Source organism: Lathyrus oleraceus, chromosome 5 (assembly GCF_024323335.1).
Source record: "Lathyrus oleraceus cultivar Zhongwan6 chromosome 5, CAAS_Psat_ZW6_1.0, whole genome shotgun sequence".
NCBI classification, from domain to species: Eukaryota; Viridiplantae; Streptophyta; class Magnoliopsida; order Fabales; family Fabaceae; genus Lathyrus; species Lathyrus oleraceus.
The window spans coordinates 218,674,115-218,683,067 of record NC_066583.1 but is presented as its reverse complement, the minus strand read 5'-3'; positions in this window follow the sequence as shown (position 1 = coordinate 218,683,067).

Genomic DNA, 8,953 nt, shown 5'->3' with positions numbered 1-8,953 from the left:
CAAAGGAGGTTATCCTCAGCAAGGGTTGCCTTTTTCCCAACAGCGGTGCTATTCCCCAGCAGGGTGGAAATCGGAGTGTTGACGAGTTCCTCAGCAGAGTGTCTCGAGCTCCCCAGAAGAGTCCCTTGAGGGGGATATCTTTTATACATTCATCATATAGAATAAGCATAGCATATTGCATAATAAATCGCGTAGCATTTCCATGATTATGGAGCATTACGCTGAAAAATATCATGCATCATTATTGCAAGCATGAGCTAGTCTCGAACCGTGGTTACCGTTTGAGAGGTGGTTTTGCCCGAAGGTGAAGGTGTTACTCCGAGGAGTTTAGCATTGGGATTTTGAATCAACAGGTATTCCCCAGTAGTGCGATATTGGAGGAAGAGTTTCCGTCGAGCAGAGATGAGAATGTTAATCAAAGAAGTTTCGGGGTCCAAGAAGAAAAAAAATAAGAAAGAATAATCCCCAGCTAAGCGCGAAGTGTTTGTTGGCTAGGGTGGAATAGAGAATAGCCGGTTCATGGCTTATTATCCCCAGCATGGGTCGTTGGCATGCGTGCCGACTCACCTATCACTGTTTTGTTATCTTTGCCAATGCTGATAGGCATGAAGAATTCTCCGGTATCCAGACCGAGGTGGCGTTCAGGCCAATTGATGGGTATTCAGACCAGTTTTCCGGTGTCCAGACCGAGGTGGGTATTCAGACCAGTTTCCGATTTTCAGATCGAAGAAGTTCTCAACAATCAGGACGAAGAACTTGAGGCATTCCGGCCAGTTTCCGATTTCCAGATCGAAGAAGTTTCCAACAGTCAGGTTGAAGTACTTGTGGCATCCAGGCCAATCTTCCGGTGGTCAGACCGAGGCGGGTATTCAGACCGATGCGGCATTCAGGCCAGTTCCGATTTTCAGATCGAAGAAGCTTTCGACGATTAGATCGATGCAACTTGCGACAGTCAGGCCAGTTTCCCGGTATCCAGACCGAGGCGGTATCCAGACCGAAGTGGTATCCAGACCAAAGTGGTATCCAGACCAAAGTGGTGTTCAGACCAAAGTGGCGTTCAGGCTAATCTCCCGGTATTCAGACCGACATCAATACTCCCATATTATGATGCTCAGTATGCAGACTGACGAGCGGCATTCAGGCCATGGTTATTCTTGTGTTACTGTTTGTCCAGACGTTTTGTTCGGTATTCAGGCCGACTTTCTCCGTACCAGAAGGGTTTTTCTCTTGAGATTGCTTCTTTGCCGATTCTGACAGGCATTGTTAATTATGTTCCCATCAGAGTGCAAATTGTTCGTCTGTTCTTGGTATTCAATCACTCTTCACCCTGATCATCTGAAAGCCGAGGCTATTCATATCGACAGGTTCACAGTGGATTGAATAGGGGCAGCTGTAACACCTCAAAATTTGCCCTCCTCTCTTGGGACTAGCTTAGCATATTGCATTGCATTTCTTAGGTCATTAGGCATTGCATATTTGCATATCATGTGGCCATAACAAGCAAGTCATCCTCCTAGGTCTTGATCAGAAGATAAAGAGGTTAAGATGCAAGCTGAGGGTTTCATTGAATTGATCACTAGCCATCTGAGGGTGTGTGTTTCAAATTAGGGTTTCTTGGTTCCTCAAGGAGGTTGAGCTTTATCATGTTTGAAATGGTACATCATCATCATCATGGTTTTATCATCACCAAGAGGTTCATTATGCTTGATCAGATTCCTTGAGATTAGGGTTTTGACCTCTGGTCAACCCTAATCATCTGAATTGTGCCAATCAGGGCTTGTCAAGGAGATGAGGTCTTCATTGAGGTGGGGATCATTTATTGGTTTCATTGAGCTTATGGAAGCTAGGGTTTCATGGTTGAGCCATTTCATCAGGAGATTGAGGCTCAAGTTCATCAGTGCATAGCCAATTCATCTATCAGTCAACAAAAGTCAACTGTGGTCAACTGTGCGTGAATTCATGGATTTGAAGGTGGGAGATGGTTTGAAAAGCTTCATTCATGTCCATAAAAGTCTCATTTGACATTTCAAAGATCAAGATTGAAGAATTTGAGGTCAGATGAAAAGTTTCCAAAAATAGTAAGTGACCTGTAATTTCAAACTGCCAAAAATGGAAAGGTCTTCTCCTCAAATTTACATCATCATACAAGCTCCAAATGAAATTTTGTCCAACATGAAAGTTGAAGATCTTGCTCTCACCTTTCCAAAACGTCCAAGAACATCCATTTCTCATTTGTGGTTGGCAAGTTATGATCAAATCATTGTCAAGATATTTTGAACTTCAAAGTGGGATAACTTTCACACCAATTGGCCAAATTGAGTGGGGTTTTTTGCTACAATCTCCATTTGACATGCTCTATCCAAATCATTCATTACATTTCATCAAAAATCATCACATAAAAATGGCATTTTCCATGTGGTTTGAATTTAAAAAAGGGAGGGAAAAAAGTGACTTTCAAAACTATGCATTTTCCACACTTCCCACCACTTGCAATTGGTCTTAAATCATATTTGGAGTGTGTTTAGCTGATTTTTCGTGCACTGTAGCAAGGGTTTCATGCACATGAGGGTGTATTGATCAATTTGCCTTAACACTTCATTTCCTTAATCACTTTGGTTTTGGCTAAGCTTGATTAACAAAGTTGATTAACAACACATATAAATAAATAATTCTAACTGAATTTGGGGTTAACATTCATTGTGCACCAGATCTAGATCCAAATTGCAAATTCTCTCAACTTTTTCTTTTCATTTTTTCTGCAAAATCTTCATAGAACTGGCATTGATCTTTGTTGTTCCAACATACACAAGCCTATTGGAGTTGAATTGAAGCAAGAAATCGCTACTGTTGAGCTGAATCGTGGACTGCTACATCAAGCTCCATCAATGGTAGTTACATTTTTGAGCTACATCAAGCATCTTTGAGCCACGATCCATCATCCTTTCATCAACTTGAGCATCAAAGAGTTGTTGTTTCAGTCTTACAAGTCCTGGAAACCTCAAATCCATTTCTGCTCTTCAAATCAGGTTGGAATTCGAATCTTGCAATTGTTGAAATGTTGATATGCTTATCATAGATCTTGCCATGCTGATTGTACTGCACTTTGAATCGTGGATTTTCATTGAGAATTAAGCAAGTTATGTGGATTCTAAAATTGATGTATGAAACTTCTTTGAGTCGATCCGTCCATATTAGTTAGAATTAGGCTTAGCGGATGTTAGCATGTTGTTGTGCTTGGAAAGATGAAGCTATTGATGTATGCATTTTTGATTTCTGTGATATTTGTTCATGTGCTGGAAATTTGATGATGAACTTGATGAATGCGCGCATGAACCCTAATTTCCTTGCCCAGAACTCATGTTTGATCCACTGGTCGTGTGTTTGCATGGATTTCGCAGTTTGTGAGCCATGTAGCCAATCAAAACGTGACACCTCATTTATTGAAACACATCGCTTCAGATAGCGCGCGTTGTATTTGAATTTGGACGGAGTTCGATACTCCGCTCCATCATCTCATGTATTGGCTTGGCATTTTATTTTCACATAAGCTTCACATGTTCATGCTTGGTTCTTTCACATTTTTTATTTTTTTCTTATCATTCCTAAATCCATAACTTCTTGAATATTTGTCCAATTAACATGAGGTTTTTTCCATTGTGTGCCTTGTGATCTCTAGTATTTTTTGATGATTTTTATGAAAATTGTGCACGTGTGGAATCTGTTTGGGCTTAGGGTTTATGTGAACATGTGTTTTGTTACACCTTGCTTACCATTTTGATTGTGAAATCCTGATGCTTGATCCAAAATTCTTGAAACTTTGCATGCTTATTCTAGACACCTTTAGGAGCATTTTGGTATAGAATTTGTGATTTTTGCATTTCTGGTTTGTGAGATATGCTTTGTTCTTTGGAGGTGTGACAATGTGTGTTACACCATTTCTTGTCCAATTTGAGGATTTTTGTTACCATGCCATATGAACTCAAAATGATCTGAATTCTTGCATGTTGATTCTCCTGGATATTAGGTTCACTTGTGAAATTTTGTGGATTTTTTGAGTGCATTTCCAATTTGTTTGAGAATTTCTTTTCTGTTTGACCAATTGTGGACTTTTTGTGAGTCATGATCTCATATGATTTGTGAAATCCTTGATATGTATTGGATGGACATGAAATTTTGTGGAGTGATTCTAGACATCTTGAAGTTTACCATGGCTTTGGTTTGGTGCATTTATCATGTTCCTACTCTGTTTTTTGCTTGCTTGAAGTTGATGCATGATTTTATGCCTTGTATGAGCTTGTTTGAACATCCTTTGACTTAGGGATTTTATTTGACTTGCTTCCACTTGTCCAAATGACCTGAAATTTGGTGTGATGATCCTTTAATGAGGGCTGTTTAGCCATGATTTTTCTGGAGATTTATTGAATTGTTTTTGATTGAGTTTGGATTGATTCATTCTGTTTGGTCCAATGAGCTTTGAAATTGCATGCTTTGCACTAAATGCTTTGTGAAATGAAATTGGTGTGTGATATGAATGTGAGACCACTTGTACATTGTTCTAATTTGATTGAACTTGATTTGTGCCAATTTTCATGTTCTGTTTTGAAATATTTCTCCTTCTTTGACCCCAGGCCTTGTCCTAGGGGTTTGCTTCTCATATTTGAGTTGTGTTTCAGGACAAAAGGCATATGGCATGGAGGAATTAATTCACTTGGCTTGAGTTGCTTATTTGATTGATGTTGATTAACATTAAGTTTGTTTTGTAGGTGGCTTCTAATTCATTTGTGTTGAGCATTGGCTTATGCTTTGCTTGATGCATTGCTTGTGTACAGTTAACTGTTGACCATTAGCTTGTCTGTTTGACTGTTTGAGCTGTGTACTGACTGAATTAGATTGTTTTCAGGTACATTGGTTGCTATAGTTCATTGTGAACTTGCTTTTTGTTGTTGCTTGGTTGCTTAACCAATTGAGGTAGAATTCCTTTTCTCCATGTAGTCTGGAAGACCTGGCCTGTTACTTGGCCAGGCACCTGTCTGAAGTCCTCCTTAAGAGGCAATGTTTGTGATTGTTTATCTTTGTCCCCAAGCAGGAAAAGACCTTGAATAAGGCAATTGGCAGACACAAGAGATGTGCAATCCATCTCCTGCTATTCAGTTGAGTCATCCCTTTGCTCACACAACTGGTGTTGATGCATTGTGGATATTAACCCAAGATCCTTGTACAGTTGTACAGTTGAGTCAGTGTCATAAGTGTAGAAGGGTTCCCACTTTCTGAACCCACACTTCTTTTGTCTAAAGCTCTCCCTGGCCAGGGATAAGAGCTGTGAGGCACACCCCTCACCTCCCATTTCATCTGCTTCACCCTAACTCTCAATGTTAGGGTTAAGAGCTAACATCACCTGATACAGTTGGCTTGCTTCGGCAGCCTAACCCTTGTGTGAGCCCACCTTCGTCTGTATATAGTGTGTGCTAATTGTGTATGTTTGCTTTGTTTTGATTGTGCTTGCATGCTTTGCTTTGCCTGTTTAGGATTAGCTTGCTGCTTGTGCAAGTAGATAGAAAACTCAACCTAGGACCATTGTGGAATACATGATAACTATTAGGCTCGAGTCAGTCTCCCTTCTAGTTGGTCATTTCCCAGTCTCTGGTTAGGAGAAAGTTTCTCCCCTGTTAAGGGGAACTACGTTGCCCTGATCCTGATACCAGATGAGGTACGTAGGCAGGAGGTCGTACGAGATCTCTCCGGGCACCCTTTTTCTTTTTGTGTATGTTTGCTTGACAGTTGCTAGGCTCGAGTGCCGACTCCTTAGTAACTTGTTTGCTTGTTATCCTTCTGATGTGAGTTAGGAGATGGATGTAAGCCCAGCAATTGGCATTCTGTATCCTCTTGTTGTGTGCTTGGAGTCCGGTATAAGTCCATCAAGTGGCATCTGGTTTCCAGTGTGGGTTTGTTTGGTTCGGAAGCTGATGTAAGTCCAGCGATTGGCGTTCGGGTTCCATGTTTGCCTTGTGTGTGTGTGTTTTGTTTTGACGTGCGTGAGCCGAACCACGGTAGCTCTGATTCTCATTGTAGATGAGATACGTAGGCATAGGATGCGATGTCCTAGCGAGCCCTCTCCCCTTTTCCCACCTGTGTTGTCTTTAGTGTGCGTGTGTGATGTTTGTTTTAGCAACCTTGTTCTATCTTTTGAGCGTGGATCCCGTCGAGTACGACGGACGTGAGGGGTGCTAATACCTTCCCCTTGCGTAACCGACTCCCGATCCCATTCTCTTTGGTCGCGAGACCATGTCTTTTCCAGGTTTACTTCGAGCGTTTCCTTTCCCTCTTTTGGGATAAATAACGCACGGTGGCGGCTCTGTGTTGTTTTGTTTTAGCCCGCCGGTTGTTTTTCGCGGATGCGACACATAATATAGTTGTTTACTGTGGAAATTGGTAAACAACCGCTGGTCCTCCCTAGGATTTAAAACAAAGGGTTACTTGCAGGATCGACCAGTTGATCCTAGGACATGTGCTAGTGCAAGTGAGGCTTGTCCAATTCGACATAATGACTTTGTGAGAAACGGCTCCTGACAAAGTGTAGAACATGCGTAGGGTTTTTCCACACGAACGGTTTAGATAATGTTATCGCCTATAGGTGACTCGTGACCGACAACGCTATAACATTCAAAAGAGGTATACGACGAACACGCTTTTGGTAAACTCTATTATCGTAATAGAATCAGTGTCAACAGCGTAAACGACAGCGTAAAATGATAAGTCAAAGGTAAATGAAATTAAGATAAAATGTTCAACGGGAACAATTGAAAAGTAAGGAAGTTGCATTGAAATAAATGTGGTGATTCACGTACATAGCACTCTCAAAAACTCTTGCTTCCTCGCGCTGGGAATGGGAAGTTTTCTTACAAGTGATTTTTAGTACAAAGTGAACACCCTGAGCCCCTTGTGGGATACTCTATTTATACTAAACTAGAGGAACTACTCATAAGCTAAACTCCTAGAAACTAGCAGATGTTATGTCACACGATCTGCACAACCGCTGCACCCATGTCTTGCTAACTGCTCCACATTATGGCGCTCTTATTCCTTTTGAAACTGCTGTTTATTTTAAATTTCAAATTTCTCCCGCCCAGACGTTAGGGTGATGCTGTCTTCTGCATATTTGACTATAATTCTTTAAGTCCTAAACCTTACGTTGGTCGACAAAATGGCCCGTCGACGGAGCCAACTTCCCCTGTCGGCTTTATCCTTTAATTTGTGTTTTTCCTACTCTTGCTTGCTTCCAACGTCTCTTCATCCTTTGATGGGATACAACCCCCACATTCACATGACTCCTTCATTAATTACGCTTTTAGCATGCCTTAGAGATTTTTCGTGGTAACAATAGTTGATGAACCAATTGATAATGAGCAGTAAAAGTGGTAGAAGAATACAAACAATAGCAGTAAGAAGGTATGAAAGACAAATAAGACCAATTATTTCAAAAATTTATATTCTTTATTCACTTGAACATGAATTTGACTTGAGCATTGATGATGATTCAATCTCATTCACAGAAGTCATAAAAAGCTGCAAAGAAGGTTCTTAGGTACTTACAAGGTATCAAATATTACATGCTCACACACAAAAGGTCGAATCATTTTGAAGTGATTGACTACTCAGATTTAAACTTTTTAGGATGTTTGGACTCAATAAAGTCTACATTTATGTATGTTTTTCTTCTGATTGTAGGAGCATTATCATGGAATATTGAAAAACAATCTACAATTGTCAGTTCTACTATGGAGGAAAAATTTGTGGCATATTTATGTGATCATTCTTCAATTGTCTTCTTCTCTAAGAATGACATGATTTTAAATGTGTTAAACGCATGAAATTGAAGTATTTGTTAGTGAAAGAAGTGCATAACAAAAAGTGTCGTTTGAACATATTGGTACAAATTTAATGTGTGTGTGTGTGTGCGCGTGTGTGCGTGTGTGTGTGTTGTTTAATGTTTGTATTGTATGACACATGTAAATTCAATTAAGATTATGTTTATTCTTAGTTTTGTTACTATCTATATTTTGTTATATACATTATTGTTAATATGCGATGGCAACATGTATTTGAAGAAATGTGAAAAACATATATTAGTGTATTTGTTAAGATTATTTGAATTTGATTGATTAGTAATACATTGAAGGAATCAAGTTGATAAATAACTTGTGACAATCATGATTTAATTATCCCAATTTATTAGAGATAATTATTTAATACTTTCAATGAACGGTACACAATTATGATATAATATTGAAACATCAAAGTCAATAGATGAGACAAGTGGGAGACTGCTGGATTATTTTAACTAATCCATAAAATTTGGCTCATGTGACTAATTGTTTGGCTTTAAATAAAAGATGTTTTAATGTGATGGTTGTTTTGACTTAATCATAATTAGGCCAATTGAGATTTTTATTTTGAAATTCAAAATACAATTTAAATTCATCTTCTCTCCCTTTATATTTGTCGGTAATTATGTCTATAAAATAAGAATTAAAGAAATGGAATGTACATTATTTTTATTCTTTTCCCACAAAATATAAAATACAATATCTTTTTCACCATAGATACATCAACGAACAAAGAAAAGATGAGAGAAAAACATAAATCAAGAATCATGAACCCAACGAGATTTGACATCATAGATTTGGATACAATTTATTACTTTTTATAGAAATTAGAGTATTGTTAAAGTCAAAATATCAATATCCTAAATGAAATTTTAACTAACATGGATAACTACCGTGGATTAAGGCAATAAATAATCAACCAACCAATTGTTTGTGTAAAGTAAATGCATTAGGGTAAATTTTTATCATGGTATATTTTATTTTGATTACTAGACACTTTTTATAGCTCTTCATGATTAGTAATTATGTGGTGGTTGATTAATTAGAATCATTCTCACACTTGCCTTGAT